This window comes from Equus caballus, chromosome 6 (assembly GCF_041296265.1).
Source record: "Equus caballus isolate H_3958 breed thoroughbred chromosome 6, TB-T2T, whole genome shotgun sequence".
NCBI classification, from domain to species: Eukaryota; Metazoa; Chordata; class Mammalia; order Perissodactyla; family Equidae; genus Equus; species Equus caballus.
Genome location: NC_091689.1, coordinates 92,777,611 through 92,804,277, shown reverse-complemented (window position 1 = coordinate 92,804,277; position 26,667 = coordinate 92,777,611). Strand labels below are relative to the sequence as shown.

The 26,667-nt window shown below is 38.7% G+C and overlaps 1 long non-coding RNA gene across 1 annotated transcript in view; it reads left to right on the top strand.

Moving 5' to 3' along the window:
* Window positions 1–1,193: 1,193 nt before the first annotated feature.
* Window positions 1,194–26,667, top strand: part of LOC138924852 (uncharacterized) — a 46,608-nt gene continuing 21,134 nt past the window's right edge. The window contains exon 1 of the long non-coding RNA XR_011440170.1: window positions 1,194–1,248. This is a non-coding gene — a long non-coding RNA (uncharacterized lncRNA). The remainder of the gene's footprint in view (window positions 1,249–26,667) is intronic.

Here is a 26,667-nt window from a genome sequence, read left to right as displayed (position 1 = left end):
TAAACTAATATTGTACAGATGACGTGATGTGACAGTGAGCTTCGTTAGGGCTAGTAACAAACTCTGCATCTTTCTGTGCTGACCCTTCAGCACTTCTGACATTCGGGAAATATTTTAGCCTTTGAGGTTGTTTAGAATGCCATCCCCAAATGAAAGAATAACTATAACCCTGTACATGCACCCTCTAATTCATTCCTGTGATGGAAAAGTCTTCACTTTCCCCACACCCTGAACGACCACAGATCTCTGAGGTCCTACCTTCCATCAAAATTGTGTTGCTTTTTCTCATTGCAAAACACTTCCCCCAGCATCACCTCATTTGGTTCTTACTTGAATTTGCCTCAAAAAAATTTAAGTAAGTGAATAAATACACAAACATCCCTGAGGATTTGGGGTATCATGAGAACATACACTGATCACCACATAGGGCCGCTTTCCCATCTCCCCACCACCTTAGACCTTTCCTGACGCAGTATTCTCTCTCCTAGGGTGGCTTGTTGCTTCTCTCAGTGAAACCTTAAGGCAGTGCCTGGAGCACTGCAGGAAATCAATAAACTTTAAAAAACATGTGTTTGCCCTTTTATAGATGTGTTTATTTATTTATTTATTTATGAAGAGGTGATATTTCTACAAAAGGGTATACTGGAGAAGGTTACCCTCGACCTCATCCCCTGACCACCCCGTTGCCCTCCCACAGGGCTACTCCTGGCCAGCACCTAACAGCTGGTTCAGAAGCATCACGTGACTGGCTGTGTCCCAGCTACGGATTCCAGGAAACTCGTCAGTCTCTGCCCCTGGAAGCCCCAGCGTGGCTTTTGGGAGGTAATCAATGTTTAATTGAGTGTTTTTCAAACTTAAAAAAAAAAATCACAACCAACAGTAAGACCCGTACTTAAATAACACACACACACATTTTAAATAGCAGATACATTTCAGCAAACCATACTTACTCTTGCTATATAAGGTATACCCTCATATTTTCAGTTCTGTTTCATTTTTTGACAACCCACTAAACATGCACATAATATATTTTCTCTCTCTAACTCAATTCAATTTAATAATGTCTTATTTTTCTCTTTGTAAAAGTTAGAGAGACTTTGCTTAGACATGGGCTGATCCCTCAAGTTCGCCGGAGCTCCCCGGCCTTGCCCCCACCCCCGCATGATAAAGGAATTTAAATAAAAGGGCAAAACACAAGGGCCAAGAGGAGAAAATAGCAACAGCATTTGAAGGCTGGACAGCAGATGGGTAAGTGATAACAGATTCGGCCGAAGCCTTTCCCTGGGAAAAGCCCAGAAGCCGAATGTTTCCTGCAGGGAATCTGAGAAAGACGCCGGAAACGGAGGTCGCGCTGCCAGTGAGAGAAGGGCTGGAATCCGGCCCGGGCTCCCTCAGCAAGACCGAGCTTGGAAGCTGCATTTGCCAAGAGAGGGCGACTTTCCCAACAGGGAACCTTCTACGCAGGTTGAGGGAGGGGCATGACGTGGCTTAGACTCTTTTATATGGAGATGCCCAGAGATTCTCTCTGTTTTCCGTCCACTTCTCCTTCCTGCCTGCACCACACGACCTCTCCCGGGCTGGGGCTCTCTCTGGTTCCGCGGGGCTGCCTCTCAGCTTCCTGCCGGTTCTGCACACGTGCTGGCTCCGGCTGCCTCTGCCAGGCCTCACCAGCACTCTCTGCACCCGCTTTCTGTCTCTCAGAAACGGGGAGGTAGCTTTTGTTAGCTAAAGGCTCTTGTTTGCATTGTGCTCTTTTTTTTTTTTTAACTTTGTTATTATTATTACTATCAGTATTTTTCATTTAATGAGGATTTTGAAAGGAGATCAGGCAAAAGCATGTGCTCATAACTGACCGGATATTTGCAGGTAAATCTTTCGTTGGTTAATATCTGTACATACATGTGCAGGTTACAAAGCACAGTGGTAACCGGCGCCCTGACCTGAGAATTAGCGCTTGGACAATTCCCGCGAAGCTCCCTGATGCCGCTCCTCACATGCTTCTCTCCCTCCTTCATCCCAGAGGCAGCCGCTCTCCTAGATTGTGTTCACTGTACTTTCACTTTTCTTTTTTTTTTTATGGCTTTATCACAACTGTATATTTTTTTTGCTAATTTGGAGGTTTTAGAAACATTGAATCATATCGAATCTCTTGCAACTTACTTTTTTTCATCAAACATTTTTGCTTCTAAAATCGTCTCTGTTGATGTGAGTGGCTGTATTCTTTTATTTTCGCTGCTGTGTAGTGGGGCTACGCCGCCATTTATTTATCCACTTCCCTGATATGCGATCATCCCAAATGTTTCTTTTTTGTCTTTTTTTCTCTTTTCATTTTTTTAAATGAATAATGTTTCTACGAACATTCTTCTACATACTTTCTGATACAGATATGCAAGAATTTCTCTGGCTTAGGAGTGAAATTACTGAGTTTTACGATATTCACAGGTTCAGCCTTAACAAGATAATGCCAAATTGTTTTCCAAAAGTTTTTTGCCCTTTTATACTTGTAAAAAAAATGAGTACCCATTTTTCCATATTCTTGATAAAACTTTGCATAGCCAGCCCTCCTCTTTTTGCTGAGGAAGATTGGCCCTGAGCTAACATCTGTGCCCATCTTCCTCTACTTTTTATGTGGGATGCCTACCAAAGCATGGCTTGATAAGTGGTGCGTAGGTCCGTGCCTGGGATCTGGACCATCGAACCCTGGGCTGCTGAAGTGGAGTGCATGAACTTAACTGCTACGCCACCCGGCCAGCCCCATGGAAAGTGTTTTTAGATAAGATTAATAATTAAACCAGGGGCCATCCCCATGGCTGCAGAACTAGAATGACCTGCATCTAGGATACACAACTATGCACTGGGGCTTTGGGGAAAAAAAAAAAAGAGAAAGATTGGCACAGATGTTAGCTCAGGGCCGATCTTCACAAACACACACACACACACACACAAAAGCATTTAAATCAGTGAACTTTGAGCAAGCAGATTGCCCTCCATGATGTGAGTGGGCCTCGTCCAATCAGTTAAAGGCCTGAGTAGAACAAAAAGGCCATCCTCCGCAGGCAAGAGTGAGTCCTCCAGCTGACTGTCTTTGGACGTCATCTGCACTGTTGGCTTTCCTGGGCCTCCAGCTTGCCGATGGCAGATTTTGGACTTGCCAGCCTCCATAACTGCGTGAGTCAATTCCTGATAATAACTCCCTTTCTCTCTCATATATCACACATCCTATTGGTTCTCTTTCTCTGGAGAACCCTGACTGACACATTCGTCTTTCAGATTTTCCTTGTATAGTATCTCACGTAAGTCCTCCAGGGACTGAGGATTCAGAAGGGCTTGTTCACAAAGCAGCAGAGATTGTAGAGAGCGGAAGGCAAACATTTTAGAGAGAAGACAGCCATGGGTGGCAAATTAAGTCTTTGGAATAAGTGACAATGCATGGGAACTAGGAAGTTTGTATGATGAGAATCACATGATATTACACTAAATTACTCTTCTTCACACTGGAAATTGTAAACTTGAGGAGAGCATGGAAAAATTCCAGTGAATATGTGATCTAGATGCTGCGTGCAGCCTCTCCTGGTCCCTTCAGGAAAGAGCTCCTATCTGCCTCTTTTGGTCACGTCTAGAAGCCACAGGAATGGGGACTCCCCACTCAGCACAGGGCCTGCGGTGCACCAGGGCCGGGGTCTACCAGGCTCTTCAAACCTTCAAGTTCAGGCCTGTTAATCGCTGTGATGTTGTGGAAGAGAACGTCCTTCTTTGTACTTTCCTAAACATAGCGCTCCAGGGGGTTGCATCCCTGCTTATGCTTCTCAGGGTAGAGGAGGCCACTTTCTGGTCCTCCACCTCACAGCTACGGGCAATGACTGTCCCCTTTCTCGGTTCGTCTGCAGCAAGGCTGCAACTAGCATCTCCTCTTCAATCAGGACTCATCCATCTGGGAAACGTGGCTCATTACGATCCCCGTCAGCCACACTGGTGAGTAAATGGCTTGTCTTTTAGAGTGCCTAAGGGGCTCTCTTGACCCCCAATTTTTCCTGCATAGTCTATCACAGTGCCTGAAATTCCCACCATTAGTAATCACTTTTGGTGACAGCAAGAAAAATTCCTTCCTGGTCTCTATTTCCCAAGCCGATCATGTCAGATGGAGGGGGAGGAATGAATGAGGGATGGTGTTTGATTATACTTAATTATCTTACTTCCTCCTGCGGCCCATTCAGAGAAGGAAGAAACTTATTGTTTGACTCAATTGCTTTGTTCCCTTTTGTTAAAAAAGCTTAGTAATTCTTGTTGATAAAGATGGTGATGTTTTATCTAGGTGTTTCGGGTATTAAAAAGTCATCTATCGTTCATATTCTTATAGCAATACATTTTGCTAATAATACTTCTCATTCTATGCAAGTGTATAGTGCCATCAGCAATATTGTATAAAACCTCTAAATCAGGATAATGCAGTTCTTATGTCCCAATGGGACTTACGCATGAAGATTGCTTTAAGAAGCGTCAGGTGGGCATCTTCTCTTGCGCACATGCAGTTGCTCCCGCATCATCAGCATCATCTCAGTGCCCTTCCTGCTGCTTTGCTGCTGGGCAGTTATCTTCAGGGCTAAGGTAAGGTTAAGCCAGTATTAAAATGCAAAAGAGGAATAATCAAGTTATTATCAATTACTAAAGCCTTAGAAGTAAGTAGGTTTATCAGATTTAATCAGGAAGCAATCAGGAGTCTAGGTAATTGAGATCCAAGAAGGAAACACTTTGCTAGGAAATGGAATCAAAGGAGGTGGAGAAGACTCAAGGCCTGGAGTTCTCCAGGGAGGACAGATAGGGCGATGCCCCGCAGGAAGCCTCTGGGGAGCCCGGGCGGCATGAGCACCTGGACCCTAAGTGGGGTTTCTGCTGGGCAAGAGATTCCAGAATGCTGGAGGAGATGGAGGTAGACCCTGAACTGGGAACAACAAGAGTGACTTTCTTTCTTGTTCCGCGTGGGACCTGAATCTTCATTAACTTCATGCAGGAGTACTCTGGAAGCAAGAGCAGTGATTGCCTTAGAACTGTGAACTTGGTTCTGAAAATCCTTTTGCTGTCTGGGGTAGGGAGTAGGAGAGCAAGAAGAGCCAGTATAGGCACTATAGGTGAAGACAGAAGATATGCATTCTTTTTAAAGGGTTTAAGTTGGAGGTTTCTGAGACAGAGTAGAAAAGAAAATGAGAAGTAGAAATAAGGTGGTGGAAAGGAAGGAGACAGACATGATAATGCTAACGGCCAGGGGTCTTTTTGAATGGTTGAGAGGGAGAGGGAGAGAAAGAGAGCGAGAGAGACTCATTACCATAGGCCTGAAGAGCTCAGATAAAATCCCAGCCGCTGAGAAACTTCTCAGGTACACACACAAAATGGAAGTCTTAGAAACTACGCATTTGTCTGAATGGAAGACCAGCTGACATGATGGTCCTCTGACTGAATGAAAGCCCTGTAGGGCGTTTTGTGGTGTCACCAGCCCAGCAAGGCAATAAGCAGCGATCTATTTGATGTTCTCTATTTCTGACTTATCTAGTTCAATGATAAGAGATCTCTTCATGGAAAAATAATATTGTGGCTGAGAATACATCTCAAAAACATTTTACTAATTTCATACAACTTCTAAGTGAATTTCCCCAATCTATACACGTGAAGAATAAGAGGTATGGGATTAAGCTACTTTAATCTGTTGCATTTAATGGTGATTTAACTGACTCAGCCACCTCGTAGTGGATGTGTTTCTTTGTTTTATGCCCTTCCCCATTTTAGCACTAATAAAAATTTCAGAATAGTTCAGGAAGGTATTCTATTCCTCTTAATTTGGAGTTATGAACACTAATTACAGCTATTATCCTGCATATGTCATACCCTCATACCTAATGATACAATTACCTTTTATAGAACATTCCATCAAGGAAAGCTCAACACCTGGAGAGCCAAAACACAGAATTGGCTAAATTAAATGTGCACGGGAAGATCTAACCACAAGGAGACTCTGGAATGGTCTATACCAGAAAAGGATTAACCCCCGCTCCTACCCCACAAAAAAAACATGGTAAATGTGCCCTTCAAAAGTTGGCATAACCAATTTAGTATAGTCAGGAAATAGCTTAGACTTAGAATCACAGAGAATCCAGAAACTAGAGGTAGAAATAACTTAGAGTCAGAAAGGGAGAAAGAGCTTGGGAGGATATTTGGTGCAGCTGCGTGGCTGTATGAATATGAGATATTAATATTTATACTTGGAGGTGAAGAGACTGAGTCCTGGGGCCACCCAGCTAGCCAGTGGCTAAGGGAGGATTAGATCCTATGTTCCCAGCTTTGGTACATGTTATCTAGAGTTAATAAAAAATTTTTAAAAATTGTTTTATGATATTTTAGAAGAGCAGAGCCAAAACCCCAATGTATTAAATGAAATAGTTCAGAAGGGAGATTCAAGGAAAGAACAATTATTCTTATCAAAGGAATAACTTAGGGATTTATGGCTATATGACCTAGTTCAGGAGACATTGAAATAAGAAGAGTTTTCTTCAATTAAGGTGTGGGAAGGGTAGGAAGGAAGTACTTTTTAAAACAACTTTCTATGATCTGTGTTCATCCTTCAAATTTTTCTTCTATGTTATTTCGCCTAACCACAAATAGCTTTATAAAAGCACAGTGGAGTTCTTCACTAATGGATGAAACAGTTTGGCATTTCTTTCTCTCTTACAACCACATCACCCCTGAAAGTTTCCCTAGGCCATTGAGAGAAAGTGTGTTTCCCTTTTTCCATATAGCACAGATATATTTAATATAAATCTACTATCTGTTATCTGTTTTAAAATATCACTGATGTTCAACAGGAGGAAAGAGTTTTGAACACAATGACAAATTCTCTTTTCTGTTATACTGTGATGGAAAGATCAAATTTCTTCCTTGCTTAAAATAAATTTTAATATATTAATCAAAAGTAGTTGGATAATTTTTCTCTTTGTTTTAAAGTGAATTTCGTATTTCCCTTTTCCTTTTGTAAGCTTTGGAGTGAACTTTCCTAAGAATTACTGTGAACAGGACAAGATAATGTACAAAACTTGTATCTTCACAACTCAAAAGATTGAAATTGACCAAATGTTATCAGACTCAGAAGACGTGAAATGCTCTTTGGACAAACAGAAGCAAAGGGAGTTGTAGGACTTGAAGCAACCGCAAAGATCGTCTCTGCCCTTCCATAGAATTCTAACTCGACCTGAGGCTTTTCGATTTAAATGTAGAAAAATACATGCTACTCTGAGAATATTTGCTTCAATTTCCAGTTGGAAATGAAGTACCTAAGCCATTTTTAAGGGTTTGAAGGAAATAAAAACTGCTCATCCGTGGAAATTTTAGTGGACTAATAGAGTATCTTCACGAATAAGTTACATTTGCTGCCTATTTAAGATGTCTTTGAAAGAAGATGATGGCTAAGAAAAATTTTCTTCTCTTCAAATGACTTTAATTAATTTTAGATTGACTTGAATAAGAGTGTTGCCTCATATGATAGAAGATGAAAGAAAACCAGAATCTGGTTCCTGATAAAAATCCCAGACATCGGTTAATATAGCTTGCATTATTCCATTGTTTACATTTAAATTCACAAAACGTTTCTTTCAATTTTTATGTCATTTCATTTCAAGGCACCTCTCTTCTTGATAACCTCATCTTGGCGAGGTAGGATGTATATTATTTCATCCATTGTATAGACGGAAAAACTAAGCTACAGAGATGTCAGGTGATTTGCTGGAACTGATTCTAGATTATAATGTTCTCTTTTTCCTAACACACGATGTCTTTCTATTGAGTGGTTTTCAAACTGGGTCCATGGAGGTCACAGGCTAACCTAATATACACATATAAATATGTATAAATACACACTCTTGATCTTTTGGATGACTACTTTATAACTGAACATTCTCATAAGGTTTCAGCACCCAAAATTGCATTGGTATTTTTGTTTTCATTTGTGCCAAGAGAAAGCCAAAGGATTTTAAGGCTTGTTGTCAGAACAAAGGCTTGTGATGGTTGAATCAGAGGCAAGCACAGGGAGAACTGAGTCAGCACAAGGTCAGAACTGTCAGAGCTATGCCAAATTCAAACAAGCCTGCATTATAAGAATCTGTACCACATGCATTTTTGTTGCTGATGTACTGAGCCGCTTATAATTAACAGCAAGCACGGAAGTAACAGTAAACAATGAAAAGGTATTCTTATTGTGGTTTCAGTAACAATTGGATTAAAAACTGATTTAACACAGATTTTAATAAAACAACAAAGCTAATTTATTTATTTATTTTTCATTTTACTCTTTATTTTTTTATTGCAGTAACATTGGATTATAACATTATATAGCTTTCAGATGTACATCATAATATATTTTGAATTCTGTGTAGATTACATCATGTTCACCACCCAAAAACTAATTATAGTTCATCACCTCACAGGTGAGCCCAATCACCCCTTTTGCCCTCCCCCTCCTCACTTCCCCTATAGTAACCACCAATCCAATCTCCAATGCTATGTGTTTGTTTGTCGTTGTTTTTATCTTCCACTTATGAGTGAGATCATATGGTATTTGACTATCTCCCTCTGACTTATTTCACTTAGCATAATACCCTCAAGCTCCATCCAGGTTGTCACAAATGGCCGGATTTCATCATTTCTTATGGCTCAGTAGTATTCCATTATGTATATATACCACATCTTCTTTATCCATTTGTCCCTTGATGGGCACCTAGCTTGCTTCCAAGTCTTGGCTATTGTGAATAATGCTGCAATGAACATAAGGGTGCATGTATCTTTATGCATTTGTGTTTTCAAGTTCTTTGAATAAATACCTAGCAGTGGAATAGCTGGATCATATGGTAGATCTATTCTTAATTTTCTGAGAATACTCCATGCTGCTTTCCATAGTGGCTGCACCAGTTTGCACTCCCACCAGCAGTGTACAAGGGTTCTCTTCTCTCCAACACTTGTTTCCTGTCTCGTTAATTATCACCATTCTGACCGGAGTGAGGTGATACCTCATTGTAGTTTTGATTTGCATTTCCCTGGTAGCTAATGATGTTGAGCATCTTTTCATATGCCTGTTGGCCATCTGTATATCTTCTTTGGAGAAATCTCTGTTCAGATCTTTTGCCCATTTTTAAATTGGGCTGTTAGTTTTTTTGTTGTTGAGCTGTATGAGTTCTTTGTATATTTTGGATATTAACCCCTTATCTGATATATGGTTTGCAAATACCTTCTCCTAATTGTTAGGTTGTCTTTTCGTTTTGTTGATGGTTTCCTTTGCTGTGCAGAAGCTTTTTAGTCTGATGTAGTCCCATTTGTTCATTTTTCCTTTTGTTTCCCTTGCCTGGTCAGACATGGTACTTGAAACTATGCTGCTAAGACCGATGTCAAAGAGCGTACTGCTTATGTTTTCTTCTAGAAGTTTCATGGTTTCAGGTCTTACATTCATGTCTCTAATCCATTTTGAGTAGATTTTTGTGCATGGTGTAAGGGAATGGTCTACTTTCGTTCTTTTGCATGTGGCTGTCCATTTTTCCCAACACCATTTATTGAAGAGACTCGCCTTTCTCCACTGTATGCTCTTGGCTCCCTTGTCGAATATTAGCTGTCCGTAAACGTGTGGGTTTATTTCTGGGCTCTCGATTCTGTTCCATTGATCTGTGTGTCTGTTTTTGTGCCAGTACCATGCTGTTTTGGTTACTATGGCTTTGTAGTATATTTTGAAATCAGGGAGTGTGATACCTCCAGCTAGCAAAGCTAAATTTAAGTTGAATGAAGTGGATTTATGTAATTATTAAGAGACAATGAATTAAAATTGACATTTGAGGAGTGAGCACTGGCATGTATTAAGAGAGATTATTCTGAACTAGACAATAAAGCCTTGATGTTTTTAAACACAATTTTGCATATTCTACTTTTGTGAACAAGTATCTTCTGTATTGGTGTCTTGAAATTAAAATACAAATACAGATTGAAACTAGAAATGGCCAAGAGGGACAATGTTTCTGTTATTAACTTCAATGTTCTTGATTTATTTTCAGCAAACTACATATATTACATTAAATTAATATTTGAAAATTGACACACTGCACAAGTGGAACTCTTATGAAATAAATCAACCATATTTTTGTCTTGCATTGTTCCTTAAAGTATATTCGGTGGGGATGAACTTTTCCTTCTACGAGATGATGCATGAGGCCAGGGCTAGCCCCATAGCATATCATAGTCTACCGATTCACTCAAAGGTAATAAAAAGTCCTCTGCCATTTTGAGTTGCAAACACAGTCTCAATTTTATATTTAAAATGGTCTAGTTCAATATATTAGGTGGCACGTCAATCAGAAGTCAAAAGTGAGACCTCTAGTCAGTATATACAACACACACACAAACACAGACACACAGACACACAGGCACAGACACACACACAGCTACAGGTGGTAGACATGAAAGCCAGCATGGGGCAGGAGGAGAGGGCAAGTTCTTTACTCCTTCCCTTCCCCCTTTCCCACAGCTTCTAGTGGCCTCAGGACTGGCATGAGAAAGGATGAGGAAGAGGGGGCCCAGGAAAGTTCTTACTTGTCTGGTAGCTTTCTGTCATAAACTTGCTTTGGGATCTTGGAGCCTAGAAGAAATTTAACATGATCCTCTTGGCTCCCCCAGGACTCTTTGAGGCCTCCCCTCGGGCTCCTCCTTGGCCTGGACGATGTGCCTCTCCTTTTCCCTTGGTTCTACAAAGGTCCACTCTACACACTCTCATTGCTGGAGTACGCTTGCCCTCCCAGTTGGTTCTCCTGAACCGTGAATTAAAATGCCTTCAGTTCTGCTCCTACTCCCTCATGACCCACATCTATTCCATGGGAAAACTTATGTTCTCTTTATCCCACAGTAAGTGTGCTAATGGTTGTCACACCAGACATGCGAGCAGCTTTTGCCAAAGCAATGCTTCTTGACCTTTTTATGTAAGGCACACATGGAAAAGGATAATATTTATGTGGACTGCTGGGGTAAATTGGAAGGGATTTAGGGGTGTTATTTTAAGACAAATAGAATTCAGGCAGATGGCAAGTGCCTAAATTGTATAAGTTCTTGTAAATTATTTTTTAAAATATTGCGAAAACTTCTACTTACTCCATGAAGATAAATTTTGAATATCAACTTTAAATTTGGCAGTTCCTGATAAGGAATTTTAATGAGGATCTCTTAAAGTCCTTGAAGGACAGCTTTGAGGAGAAAATGAATGAATAGGTAATAACAAATTTCAGAAGAGAGTGGATTGCTTCTCTCATTAATGGAAATTCTTTTCTCATCATCAACTGGATTTTGGGTGATTCAGTCTCTTTATTGTATCTTAAGGGTACAATCATTCTTTACGCTTTCTTTTCTTTCTTCCACTGTTGAAATTTCAATTGGAATTCAAATCCAACTAAACATTTTCACATCAATTATTTCAAATTTATAATGATGTTGTTCTATTATACTTTATAATATTTCCTAAAGGATTCAGTTATCTTATTAACTAAATATTAGTAGAGAAACTTTTAATCTCATTTTCAAAGGTTCTTCAAAATTTCACAGACTCATCGCAATTTTTTGATTAAGTTCATTCAAGTGGTCAAAAAATATCAGTTAATAAAATTTTTATTGTTTTAAACCTATAATTATTCTTTCATATATCTACAGAATGAAAGCCATTCTTAGATTAATTTTTTTCTTTTAGCTCGTAAACTCTTGAAAAATGCCTCTTCTGCACAGCCGAAGCTCGTCAGCCCGAGACAGCAGAGGGTGTCTGACTTTATTCTTCACTTGAAGTTGAGATCAGACGAAACATTAAAAGTTTGGATTCATTAGATTCTCCATTTTGGTAACATTCAATGTGAAATTTGATCTACTGGCAAACTTTTCTTTCTTTCTTTCTTTTTTTTTTGAGGAAGATTAGTCCCGAGCTAACTGCCAATCCTCCTGTTTTTGCTGAGGAAGACTGGCTCTAAGCTAACATCCATGCGTATCTTTCTCTACTTTATACATTGGACACCTACCACAGCATGGCTTTTGCCAAGTGGTGCCATGTCCACATCTGGGATCTGTACTAGTGAACCCTGGGCCACTGAGAAGTGAAACGTGAGCACTTAACCACTGCACCACTGGGCTGGCCCCTACAGGCAAACTTTTATATATGAGAAGTTCTCTGTGAGTCAAACAATGCATTATTCAAGCCTCAGGTTTTTTAGCTCTTGATGTGGAACGGGCTTGTCATGGCAGCCACATCATCAGTGCGCAAATTCACCCAGCGTTTGTGTAACACCTTATTTCCTTCGAGTGTTCATTCGCCACTTTGATACCTTCTCCTCAGTTGTTTGTTTTGACTCCTCTTTGCAGAACAAATAATATTCTTTCAAACATGGCTCCTCAGGGACTCATGCTTTTAACTATTTACAGTTACTAATGTCTGTAAAGCTATCAATTCACAATAACATCTTTGATTTTATAATCTTCTGGATAAATGTGGCTTTTGTTTCACTTGATATGATGCTATTTTGTTGATTAATGGTATTATTTGAAAGGAGCTTCTTTTTATTTCTTATGTTTAACTGGCTCCAAATGTAGAATTAACACATTCCAAAAACTTATTAAAATGAGAAATTCTGCAAATTGGGTGAGACAGTTAATTGATTTTAGTAATTAATAGCCTGCTCTTAGGATTAGCCTACTAAATTTAGTAGAATTATCTTACTAAATCTGAACAGACAATGTTGTAATGTAACTGATCACGTAAAAGAGTTTGTTTCTTATTTGACACTTGCAGTGGCTTAAAAATGCCATTTTTTCTTCTTTGGATGGATATTTTCTGTTAAGATATCAAAGCAGTTTGTCTCAATCGCTTCATTTGAGAACTTTTCCATTTCAATAAGATATTTAGGCTGAGGAAGAGAAGAACTGTTGGATCACATACATACACCCTTTAACCTTGACCTTGCTAAAATGCTGGCAAAATGCAGGAATATTCGTCTTCTAACTCACATGGTTGAGGTATGCTGCAGCCGATGGCATGATTGCATGCTGATGAAACCTTGGTGAATTATCCTTCTTAATCACAACGTTATCCTGCAAAGCAATGGCTAAATGAATGAGATCAATAATCACTCCTTTATTGATCAGCTCAATAGTCATAGAATCCTTTCGGAGTTTTGTTCTCCTCTGTACAACTCTCAACTTTATTGGTATAGTTATTACCTGTTTTTTTCCCCTGAAATTTATGTCATATATAAATTCTTCTTTTTCTTTTTATCATTAGATCAACCACATTTGGTATTATTTTGATTCCATGAAGACTTCCTTAGTGTTGTGTCAAAAAGATTATAATTCCATGACAGTCCAAGAGAAATGAAATTAATAAGGAGTCAAGAAATGATCCATGTACTACAGTAACAGTGGTCATTTTTCTGTATCCAAGGCTTACCCTAAGTAAAGACTTAGGAACATTAGCTGGAATCACCTTGTTCTTAAATACCATAGTTGAAGATATCTAAATTATGAGTAATTTTTCCCTAAAGTGTACATCAGGATTCTGATAAACTGGTAGATTACTTCAAAAGAAATCCTATAGTTTGGAAGGGGTATTTTCTCACGGTTGTCTTTGGATCTTGTGTTGAATTTGGCATTGCTTGCAAGTGCTGCAATTTATTTGCTTATAATTTCTCAGAGGGGAGCAAATGCAATGATGATGGCCTCTAATATGACTTGAATAATTCCTGCTCAAATCTGTGATTAATTATTTTTATAAGCGTAAAGATGTTCTAGAATCTCCTGGACCATATGGTAAGAAGGCTGAGCCTAAAGGTGGTACATAATATTTTTAGAGTATCATACTTCAGACTCATTGGGATCTCACAGTTCTCTGTAACAGTTTTTTTTTTTTAAGATTTTAATTTTCCTTTTTCTCCCAAAGCCCACCAGTACATAGTTGTGTATTTTCAGTTGTGGGTCCTTCTAGTCGTGGCATGTGGGATGCCGCCTCAGCATGGCTTGATGAGCGGTGCCATGTCTGTACACAGGATTCAAACTGACAAAACCCTGGGCCACCGCAGCGGAGTGCGTGAACTTAACCACTCGGCCACAGGGCCGGCCCGTCTCTGTAAGGTTGTTAGCTAGCATCCAAGAATTCTGTTTCTTGTCAGCTCTAGAAGCAGGGACAATCTGACTCTCAACTTCTGCCTTTAGCACTGTAGACAGCAGTTTACATGCCGTTTATCCGGGTGATGCAATTTGGGGGGTTTGAAGCTCATTATTAACCATTATGCAAGCCATGCTTTGAAAACTGTTTATTTCAGCATTTTGGATTTTTGTTGTATTCCTGGATCACTCTAATAAGAACAGCCATGATATTGAATCAAAAAGTTATAACTTTCACAAATAAGAGGATTTGTCTTCGTTAATATTTGCCAAAAACTTGAGGTTCACTGGTTCTAGTAGCTTTGCACTATATGAATAAAGTTTTCCAGAAATGGCTGGATGCCTTGAGAATGAGGAGCCTTAAGAAGCTGCTCCAATGACTCCACAGCAATTAAAGCACAGCTAGGGTGATGTCTGACAACATCTCTGTTCAGTCTTTCTGGAGGATTGGAACTGTTTCAGTCCAGTTTCTCTGAAGCAGATATGGCATAAATTGCCTCTTGTCAGCCTTGACAGGGCCATTTTGTGGACCTTGAGGGAATGTGTTGCCCATCAAGCATATGTAATGAGGACACAAAGCACGACAGATGAGCCTATTCTGGCCTGGGAGCCAGAGCCACACTAGCTGCTGGTCAGAAGCTCAGTGGCGTTATGTCCCCTTGATGGGCAAGTGTCAGATCAAGGTACTCCAGACAAGGTGTAGGGCTAAGGCATAGGTGCAGTCTTCTCCGTACACGACAGGAAACTGAGTGCAGAAGCAGCTGTGGACCAGCAACCTGCCGTGTAATGCACTGGATGGTCTTGCACTCATGGACCTCAGCAGGCCGGCAGGCTCCACATACCTGCACACCTTGTTTGTTTGTTTTTATCTTGAAATTTTGAACTTCTGATTTGTTATGTTCTTTCATATCTATTAGGTCACGTTAATTCTATTTAATTTGTGCTGGAGTGTTGTATTCTAGTATTTTTTGTTTCCTGGATTTTTTTCTTTTTCTTTTTTTCTTTTTTTCCTCTCTTCTCCTGGTTCTTTGATACCATCTTGTTCCGTTAGGGCCCTTATCTTCAGCTGCTTTCTTCCTCTATTTGCAAAGCCTCCAAGGACCACCACTTGAAGATTCCTTCCTTTCTCCCGCAGGCAGCACCTTCCTGAGAGCCTCCTCAGGTCCCATACACATGGTGACCCCTTTCCTTTAATCCCCCAGTAGCCAGGGCTCTGATCCACCAGGTCTCACACCATCTCTGGGTAATTCTCCTTGAGGGAAGGACTCTCCCTCTGGGGTGTCCTCTTTGGTGTTGGCCGTGCTCCAGCACCACTGTAGCTCCAACCCGCTGCATTGACTTCTAGACCCTGCAAGCCCTGCAATCTGAGTGCAGCACCAGGCTCCAGAACAACCCCCCGGTCTCTGGTGTTTCATTCCTCACATGTGTAAATTGAAGACATTTGTGGTATTTTCTGTCTTCTAATTGTGCAGTAGGCATAAGGGCTATGGGTGATTTTATTTGCTTTCCTTGTTGATCTGTATGATTTTTGTAAGTTGTGTGAGAGAGATTCAGTTTTATGTGACTGTCATTATCCTATGGAAACTCAAAAGCCTCAATTATCTTTGAGAAGAAAAGTAACCGTAATCTAGAAAGATCAATTGTTAAGAACGTATGTTATCTCAAACCACTTTTATACCCTTTTATATCAATATCATTCTCTGAAAACCTTCAGAGAAAAATAGTCATTTCAACATGAGTGGATCAAAACAGCCTGTTTTGTAGTTGCTTTCAAGTGTCACTTTCTTCACCCTCTGTCTTACACATACCTTTTAATTTGGATTTAATCTATAAAATGCTGAAAATAACCTGGTGTTAATTGGCTGTGATACAGTATTTAACAAATTTTGGGGTCATTTGTTTGGAGAAAATCAGAATTGGAATTCATAGAGCTTTGTTAATTGCTGACCGCCCTTGCAGAAAGAAAAGGGACAGGGACCATCACAAATGTTGCTTTTCTTCTGGTAGCCTAGGAGATGAAAATCCTATTTACACTAGAACCATAGAACTCTATGAGTTCATATGTTTGAATTATTTCAGCCTGCATTTTTACTTCCAATGTAACCTCAGGTTCAATACTTTTTCCTTGGAAAATGCAATTTTAAAGATATTACTATAGCTAGGCATTATATTTTTCAAATCTAATTCCATACTCAGTGTATGCTAAAGATCTACTGATATTGAGGGAATTTAATTTTGAGCTTATTCAGGGTCTTTTTCAAAACCTATTGTTCACTGAAAGAAAATATTGCTTGAGTCTAACTGAAATAAAAAGATGCTTCAAATGTATTTAGCTTTTTAAAAACTATCCTAATGTATCTTTAACCTTAAAAATAATTTTAATATTTAGATTGGTTTTGTTCAGAGATTATTTTCATAGAGCGCAACTATGCCAATTATTCTCTAGTGCTTTTTGTAATCATTTAACACATTAAAAAACATTCAGAACGAAATCACTATAATCAAATGTTCCATTTATACTGATCTTCTCCTCCAAGAAAATTAGCATTTCTGTGTCATAGAAGAAGCTGTCTGATATACTCTCATAAACACCCAACATTCCAATCAATAGAAAACTATTGACTCATATTATATGTAAGGTGCTGCAAAGGATGGAAAGACAAATGCAACGTATGTCCTACCTTTGAGGGGCTGATAGTTTAAAAGGAGATAATCAAGGACTTAAATAGTTAAAAACGTGTGAATATGAATCTTACCATAATAAAGGGAGAAATAATATATTAAGGAAGGACAAAAGAGATACCAATCATTTCTGAGACGGAAAATTAGGAGATTAGGAAAGCATTTAAAAAAGGTAAGCAGTATAGAGTAACAACTAGTAAGGAGTCAGACATATGATTTAATACTTAATGTTTGCAAGATGAATAATAGTAATAGTGAAACATGTATTGAATGTTTACTACTTTTTAGGCCCCTTGCTAAATGCTGCACATGTATTATCTGCTGTAGTCCTGTTATCAATTGTTGAGATTGTTATTATAATCTCAAATTTACAGATGAGAAAACTGAAGGTTGGAGAAGTTAAGCAACTTGTTCAGGGTCACACAGAAAGCAAGATTTGAAGCCAGGAGCTGGGCTTTTAACTGCTCTAATCTACTGCCTTCCTATTATAAGTGTAGACAAGTTGGCCTCTTTGAACTCCAATTTCCTCAATTTTAAAGTGAGGATAAGAACACTCGCCTCACTGGTTTGTTAAAGATTGAGCAAAATAATCTTTAGAAAACCGCTAGTCTGGTACATGGAATAATTGCTCAAAAATGTTGGTAAAAGTATTATTGACAGCTTAGGAAAGACTAAAATTTGAGATGAAGCTTGAAGAACATGTGAAGTGCAGGTCGGAAGCGAGCTCAGTGAAAAAGATGGAAGAACACAAAACAAAGACTGAAGAAGAACCAATATGGGGCTGGAGCACAGGTATGATGAGAGATTGCTAAATTGATACCTTCCTGAGTAAAGTCTTGTGTCTGTTTGGAATATTTATCTTTCAAGTGTTCAAAACACCGACTCAACTGACAAAGTAAAAATTAATAAGTTAAATGGTCCTGGGGGAGATCCTCTGGATACAGGTTCAGCTTGATCTAGGACTCAAACACCATCTCCAATCTAATCTTTCAGCTTTGCTTTCTCTGTATGTGCTCTGTGTGCAGCTGGCTCTCTTGACTGGACAATGACAGAGCTGCAGCAGTCCTAAGCCACTTATTGTCATAGCACCAAGCCCAGCAGAAAAGAGTCCGGCAGATGCAGCCGAAGTCTTGAGGTTCCTCTTGGTTTGACCAGATTTAGTTTCCTGGTTTACTTTCTTTAGTTTTTCTCAAAGCTAATGGGATTGTCAGAGGAATGGAATATTCAGAGTCCACTTCTGTAATTGGGAGCAGAGTAAATCTCAGCAAACCAGATGACTAAAAATAGGGGATGGATTGTCGCTCAAAAGAGAATGAGGTACTCTTACGAGGGATGAGGAAGAATGGTTGCAAGTTGCCCTTATAGGTCTTTAGTCAAAGGCTGATAGTGCATTTGACAATAAAGAATCGTTGAAGATGGTTTTAATTTTATTATTTTTATTTTTTAAAATGGAGGAGTGATATGGTTGGAGGCTCTGTGAAGTGATCTGCTAACAGTGTGAGGATGTGTTTAATGGAAGAAGCCTGGAGAACTGGAACTTGGAAGCTATTGAAATATGGGTAAGAGATAATGAGACCTAGCATGGTAACAGTGAATGTGAAACAGATACTCCAGAGGCTGAGACCAGAAAGCTTGACAAGGGATTGGATGCAGTGCATCTGGTAACGTACATGAAATAATTATGGATAATCTGTTGGAGTTAGATTCTAAAGCTAAAGACAGACTTTGGGGAACTAACTAAATTGAGGTTGCAAGATAAAAAAGAAGAGCTTGAGAAGGAGGAGCCAGAGAAAAAAAGAAGAGAATCAAAAGCCAATCATTTTAAAATTAGGAGAATGGGATCTGGAATCAGTCTTGGACTCAAATACTGGCGCTACCACTTACTTATGACCTCAGGAAAATTATTTCTTCTCTTTTTGCTTTGGCTTTAACCACAACTCAGGGACAATGATAGCACTTAGTTCACAGAGTGCTGAGATTAAATGAGATCATATATGCAAAGTGGCTATGGAGATGCATTGAGTAGAAACTGCTCAAATGTGTTAGCTGTCAAAATAAACATGCAGTAGAAAGTTTTAGAAAGGGAATTATCCATACTATCAACTACTAGAAAAATATGAAAAAAAAAAATGTCCCTTGGTGATTTATAGACCTTGTGATTTTTAACAGGACAATTTTTAACAGGGTTAAGGTCATACTGACGATAGGTTAGGGTGTTTTGAAAAATAGAAACTATAAATTGTGGATTAATGAAGTTTTTAGCAAAAGGTAAAAATTAAGTATGAGGAGCTGACGTGAATTCATAATAACAGCTTAAGTATTACAAATTAATTGTAATTTCAATTGTAATTTCAGTAGCAATTTGTATAATAATTGCAGTATAATGGCTACCGATGTGCATTATAAAACTACTTTGGGTCAATATAATTTAATAATAAAATAGAATGAAATAACAGTTGATACAGAATCTGTAAGTCAGTGTTTGCAGTGTGAAACTTGGGCAGAAATGCAGATTCAAAGGCACTAACCGAGAAATGTTGAATCAGAATCTCGGGGGGTAGGACCTGGAAATCTGTATTTTGAATAAGGCGTTTTCCAGATTCTTCTTATGCACAATAGGTTTTGAGACCCTCTCCTCTAATGCAGTATGATTGTGCTTCACATAAAGTAACTGAAAAATAAATCTAGTGAGTGAATGCCTTCAAAGAACTCCCACCCAGAGGGCACTCCTTCATTAAGAAGTTGTCATTAAACTCAGAGGACCACCAGCCCCAGAAGCTCCTAGAAGAGCAAAATGTTGACTTCAGGTCTATATCTTGGAACGGTATAGGACTTTTATTATCCAACTTATATAAAATATCCTACTCCGACCATGATACTGCCAGCGACCATATTTTGAGCCTTCACAGGGCTATTAAACACTTCACATGCATTATATCGCTGAATCATCTATACAAGCCCATAAAAAATGATCAGTTTTTGGAAGTGGAAACAGAGGATTTGGAAATTAAAGCTTAAGAATTTTATTTCCTTGCCCAAGATCTCATAGCTGGTAGGTGGTGGAACCCAGAGCCATCTCACTCCAGAGCCCAAAGTCTGACCCACAGTGCTGTACTACCTTGCATTCTGTCAAAAACAGCAGAGCTGGAGTCCAGAAGAGCAACAACACTGCCAAGCAAATAAGTCACTAAAGCAGAGAGAATTTCCACATAAAGGAGATTTTGCAACACTTTTGATAAAACGGACCTTTGGGGGATTTTTTTCCATCAAAAATATAAATAAAGCTGTCTTCATTCCTCGTTGAGGCTACCAGAACTGACCATTTTGATTAAATTCCAAAATTGCTACTGTGTGACAATAGGGGAATGTTAATTTGTATAAAGGGGATCAATAAATAACGTAAGATAGAAAATATATTGCCATAAATCATTTCTACTTCCTTTTTCTGCCTACACTATTTTATTAAGGGAGAATTTACATAAAATAAAATGCACAAGTCTTAAGTGTACTACTCAATTAATTTTGGCAAATTTCATGCCTATGTAACTATTACCTAGATCAGGATTTAGGATATTTCTATTAGTCTAGAAAATTCCCTGGGGCTGCCTTTAAGTCATTCTACACTCCTTTAGAGGCAACTGCTATTCTGATTTCTTCATCTTAGCTTAATTTTGTATATTCTTGAAATTCATATAAATGGAATAATCAGTAGTATTCTTTTCCATCTGTCTTCTTTTGCAGAACATAATGTTCTTGAAATTGGCCCATGTTGTTGTGTGTATCAGAAGTAAATTCCTTTTTAAAGCTGGGTACTATTTTACTGTATATATACCAAAGTTTGTTCATTCATTCTCCAGTTTTTGATTGCTCTGAATGTAGTTGCTGTGAATCTTTGTGTATGAATCTTTTTTGTAGAAATACATTTTCATTTTACTTAGGTAAATGCCTAAGAGGGCAATTGCTGGATCGTATGGTAGATATATGTTTAATTTTATGTCATGGCTAAACACATCTCCAAAGTGGTTGCTCATTTTACACTCCCACCAGCAATAACGAGAGTTGCACTTGCTCCACACGCTCACCAATATATATTATTGAAAGTCCTTTTAATTTTATCCATTCTAGTGTGTGTGAAAAGTAATATCTCATATGCTTTTAATTTGTATCTCTTTGATGGGCAATGATGTGCATCTTTTTGTGTGATTATTGGCCATTCGTTAATCCTTTAATTTTTTTTTTAGAGAAGGGTCTGGTCAAGGCATTTGCCCATTTTTAAATTTAGTTTTTTTCCCTATTAACTTGCAATTGTTCTTCATATATTCTGGATGAAAAAAATATATGTATGATATTCCTCAGTATGCATCCTGTATTTTAATTTTCTTTATCAGTGTCTCCTGAAAAGTCAAAAATTTTAATCTGATGAAGTTGAATTTATTGATTTTTTTCATGGATAATACTTTTGGTTTCTTGCCTAAACATTCTTTGCTACATAAGGTAATTAGGACTTTCTCTTATAGATTCTCCCATAAGTTTAATAGTTTTAGTTTTTATATTTAGGCCTATAATCTGTTCCTAATTAATTTTTTACTTTGGTGTGAGGAAAATGGCATAGTTTATTTTTTCCCACATTGATATCCAGTCGTTTCAGCACTATTTACTTAGAAGACTATCCTTTCCTCCATTGAATTATGTTGTTGACTTTATCCAAAATCATTTCACCATCTGTGTGTGGGTCTACTTCTGGAGTCTCTATTCTATTGATCTACACATATGTTTTTAAGCTAATGCAAAACTTTCTTGATTACTGTGAGTTTAGAGTAAGTCTTGAAATAAGGTAGTATAAGTTCTCTAAATTTGTCCTTCTTTATTGAAGGTGTTTAGCTATTTAAGATCTTTTTAATTTTCATAAAAATCACCTTATCAATTTCTACAAAAAAGTTTATTGGAGTTTTCATTGGTATTGCATTGAATCTATAGATAATTTTGGGGCGAATGGATATATTGCCAATATCCAGTCTTCCAATTTATGGGTATGGCATAACTCTCCATTTATTTAGATATCCTTTAATTTCTCTTGGTGCATGTAGTTTTCAGTTTAGTGGACTTGCATATTCTTCATAAAGTATATTTCTGAATATCTTATGTTATTGGATGCCATTATAGGGTTTTAAAACATTTTACTTAACAATTACTTATTTCATGAATATAAAATCAAATTTTTGTGTATTTCCCTTTTATCCTGTGATCTTGCTAAATTCACTCATTAATTCTAGCAGTTTTTGGCAGGTTTTTGGGGACGTTCTACATAGAACTCAAGCTGTCTGCTATCCCTTCTATTATTTCTGATATTGGTAATTTGTATTTTCTCTTTTTATATCTTGAATAAATTGCTAGGAGTTTATCAGTTTTACTAATCTTTTCAAAGAATCAACATTGCTATAGACACATTCCGTAAATTTGATATGTTCTGTTCTCATTATCACTAAGTTTGAAATCTTTTCTAATTTCCCTTGTGACTTACATTTTGACCCATGGGTTATTTGGAAATGTGTTTTAAAATGTCTAAATAGAGGAGAGGTGTCAAGATGGTGGCATAGGCAGACTCTGATCTCACCTCCTCCCATGGACACAACAAATTTACAACTACTCTGGGAACAATTGCCTCTGAGAGAGAACTGAAAATTGGATAAAAAGAACCCCCACAACAAGGGACAGTTGTGACTTAGGTGGAAGAGGCAGAAATTCCTTTCTGGAGAGAAAAAATGCCACCTTCACAAGCTGTGGTGCTTCGTGGCCAGCAAAGAGCAAACCTAAGGTACACAGCCTTCCCTGGAGGAGAGGGGGACCTAAGCAGGGGAGCATTACTGCTATAAGCATCCTTTGTACTCAGCACAACTGAGACAAGTGTCATAATATCTGGCTTTGCTGGCTACTAACAACAATGGGGAATTACCCCCAGAAAAGCTATTGGACATAAGAGAAAGAAAGCCAGCTGTTAAAGGACCCATGCACAAATTCACCTATTTTGGAAGGCAACCTAAAATGACCAGAAAGAAAGGTGCAGTGTCCTTTGTTGGAAAGAGACTCACCTGATAGGCTCTAGGTGCATTTCAGTGAGAGGTGAGACCTCTCCAGGGACTGAGACGTTGGCAGCAGCTGTTATTGTGACCTAGTACAGGTGTGCTGACACAGACGCTGGCAGACACCATTGGAGTTCTTCCCCTGGCCTGTTAGTCCAGGGTCTGCCCCACCCACTAGAGCACGGATTTAATCCAGCTCAATCAGGGAAGGCAGCCTGCCCTATGGACTGGCCCCACCCAACAGTAAGCCCTCAGATAACTTGTGGGCCTGCCTAGGTTGGGTGCCTTGATCCTCTACAGCCGGGTGAGTGGTTCTGCCTCTGCAGGACAGGGTGTGTGTGAGGAGTGGATGGAGTGTGTGGGGTGTTGGTGGAGTGTGTGGGGTCTCTACAGTAGGGCAACTGTGCCCACTTCAGGGGGTCAGGGTACGTGCACAGGGCAGGACTGTGTTGACAGTGTGTGTGGCCCTGTGGGTAGTGGGGCTTGTCAGCTGCAGAAGACTTGTGCTTCTCAAACAGTCACATAGAGGATTAGCCCCATGTTCCAAGCCTGAAACAATTGGGCACTCCAGTGCCTGGGGCCAGGAACACTCAGTTGGAATCCTGAGAGAACTGACAAGAGCCTTGCAGGATGGAGGCCTACAGCAATTGTAAGCCCCTGAGCCTAGCAACCAGCCACACTGAGGGCCTACTCACTTAACAGAAAAACTGCAACAGGAATGTGCTATTAGACCTTGTAGCCAACTTTGCTGGGGCTCCCCACACCTGATAAAGTGACTGAAGGGTCCATAGCAGCCACACACAGCTTAGCATTACAACCAGCCTTCCAGGGGGACAGCCTAGTCTCTCCATGTGCCTGCAGCAAGAGTAACTCTGCCACAGCAGAAGGACACATGTAGCCAACACAGGGGTCACTCCTGGAACATTTGGAACTGGTGACAAGAGGGAAGAACACTGCTGGGCCTCAAAAGGTGTATCCTACATATGCCCACTTCTCCAAGATCCAGAGACCTAATACACAGACATAAGCACAGAGAAAGAGGCAAAATGAGGAGGCAAAGAAATACATTCTAAGTAAGAGAATAGGACAAAACCCCAGAAAAAGAACTAAATGAAATAGAAGTAAACGATCTACCTGACAAAGAGTTCAAACAAAAAGGCATAAGGATGCTCATTGGTCTTGAGAGAAGAATGGATGAACTCAGTGAGAATGTCAAAAAAAGAATTGGAAAATAAAAAAAGAACCAATCAGAGATGAAGAATACAATACTGGAAATGAAAAAATTCACTAGAGGGACTCAATGGCAGAGTAGATGATACAGAATAATGGATCAGTGAGCTGGATGAAAGACTAGAGGAAATCACCCAAGCTGAACAGATAAAAGAAAAAAGAATTAAAAAGAATGAGGACGGCCTAAGGGACCTCCCAGACAACATCAAACACACTAACATCTGTATTATAGGAGTCCCAGAAGGAGAAGAGAGAGACAAAGGGGCCGAGAATCTATTTGAAGAAATAATAGCTGAAAACTTACCTAACCCAAGGAAGGAAACAGGCATCCAGATACAAGAAGCACAGAGAGCACCAAAGAGGCCCACACCAAGACACGTTATAATTAAAATGTCAAGAATTAAAGATAAAGAGAATCCTAAAAGCTGCGAGAGAAAGGCAACAAGTTACATACAAAGGAAACACCATAAGGCTATCAGCTGGCTTTTCAGCAGAAAATTTACAGGCTAGAAGGGAGTGGCACAATATAGTTAAAGTGCTGAAAGGAAAAAACCAACAGCCAAGAATACTCTGCCTGGCAAGGTTATTATTCAGAATGGAAGGAGAGAGAAAAGTTTCCTAGACAAGAAAAAGTTAAAGGAGTTTATCACCAAGAAATCAGCCTTACAAGAAATGCTAAAGGGACTTATTTAAGTGGGAAGAGAATAAGGAATAAGAAAATTGTTAAAAAAAAAAAAAAGCAATAAAATCACTGGTAAAGGCAAAATACAGTAAAGGTAGCAGATCAACTACCTATGAAGATAATATGAAGGAAAAAAGACAAAAGTACTAAAATTACCTATTTCCATGATAAGAGGATGATGGATACACACACACAATGCTCTGCATTGCTTCAAGTTAGCACTAAAAATGACTGAAAAGCAGACATCTTGGTAGACAGAAAGGAAAAGCAAGGACCTGAGTGACTCTTGACGTGGATAATCAAAATTTTAAATAAGAGAAAATCTAAAACTCATTAACCCTAACCACAGAATCGAAGACATAGAGGAAAATTTGAAACTAACTAAAATCGTGTCTAAAAATCAAAGTGTACAATGTTTTACATAGTGAGACTACGTAAGATAGCCTTTTTCTTTAGAGTATGTACCATTTATACTTTTACTATGTGCCAGGGGCTTTGCATTTATTTTCTCATTTAAGCCTTGTAGTGGTTTTGCAAGGTTTATCCACATTTTTATAGAGGACAAATAGACTCAGAGAGATTAAATGGTCTCCCCAATGTAAAACAGCTAGTGAGACACCAAGCAAGAATTTTAAAGAACAATCTCACTCCACAATGTGCTCTCTTTCCACCATACTGTAGATTTTACAGGCCGAAGACAAAATGTTCTCCTTCAGATAATGCCCTGAAATTTTGAAAATGGAAAGTAATCAAAGAACTACCTCCATACAAGGTTAGCAAAGTAGAATTTGTTCCCAGAGCCAAGGATTAGTTGAGCAAGGATATGAAATATTCCCTTGTACTTTGAAACAACGTCATCACATATTGTACCATAATTTCAATCAGGAAGTTTCATCAATGTTTATTAATCAAAAGTTTTAAGGATTAATACTTACATTGAAAGAAATGTTTTCCCAACTTGCATATTAAATTTCAAGATGACCTATACTCTTTACAAGCGTTTTACATTCAAGAAATTTTTTATTTTATTTTTTAAACTACTTTATTGAGGTGTGATTGACATACAAAAAACTGTACATATTTAATGTACATATTAATTTGATGAATTTGGAGATAAGTATACACTCATGAAACCATCACCACCATCTATGCCATAAACCTATCCATCACTTCTAAAAGTTTCCTATCACTTTCTTACTTATTATTTTTTCTTTGTGATAAGAATGCTTAAGATCTACCCTCTTAGCACATTTTTCAGTATAGAATACAGTATTGTTAACTATAGGCATTATGCCACACAGTAGATCTTTAGCTCTTATTTATCTTGTATAACTGAAACTTTATATACTTTGACTAATAGCTCCCTGTTTTCCCTATCCTCCAGCCCCTAGCAATCACCATTCTACTCTGTTTCTATGAGTTTGACTATTTTAAATTCCACATATAGTGGTATCAAGTACTATTTGTCCTTTTGTGTCTGGCTTACTTCACTTAGCATAACATCCCCTACGTTTGTCCATGCTGTCACAAATGGCATGATTCCTTCCATTTTAAGGCTGAATAATATTGCATTGTATGGATATACCACATTTTCTTTATCCACTCATCTGTTGATAGACATTTAGGTTGCTTCCATGTCTTGGCTATTGTGAATCATGCTGCAATGAACATAGGGATGCAGACATCTCTTTGAGATCTAAATTTCAACTCCTTTGGATATGTATACCCAGAAGTGGGATTGCTGGGTCATACAGTAGTTCTATTTTTAATTTTTTGAGGAGCCTCCATCCT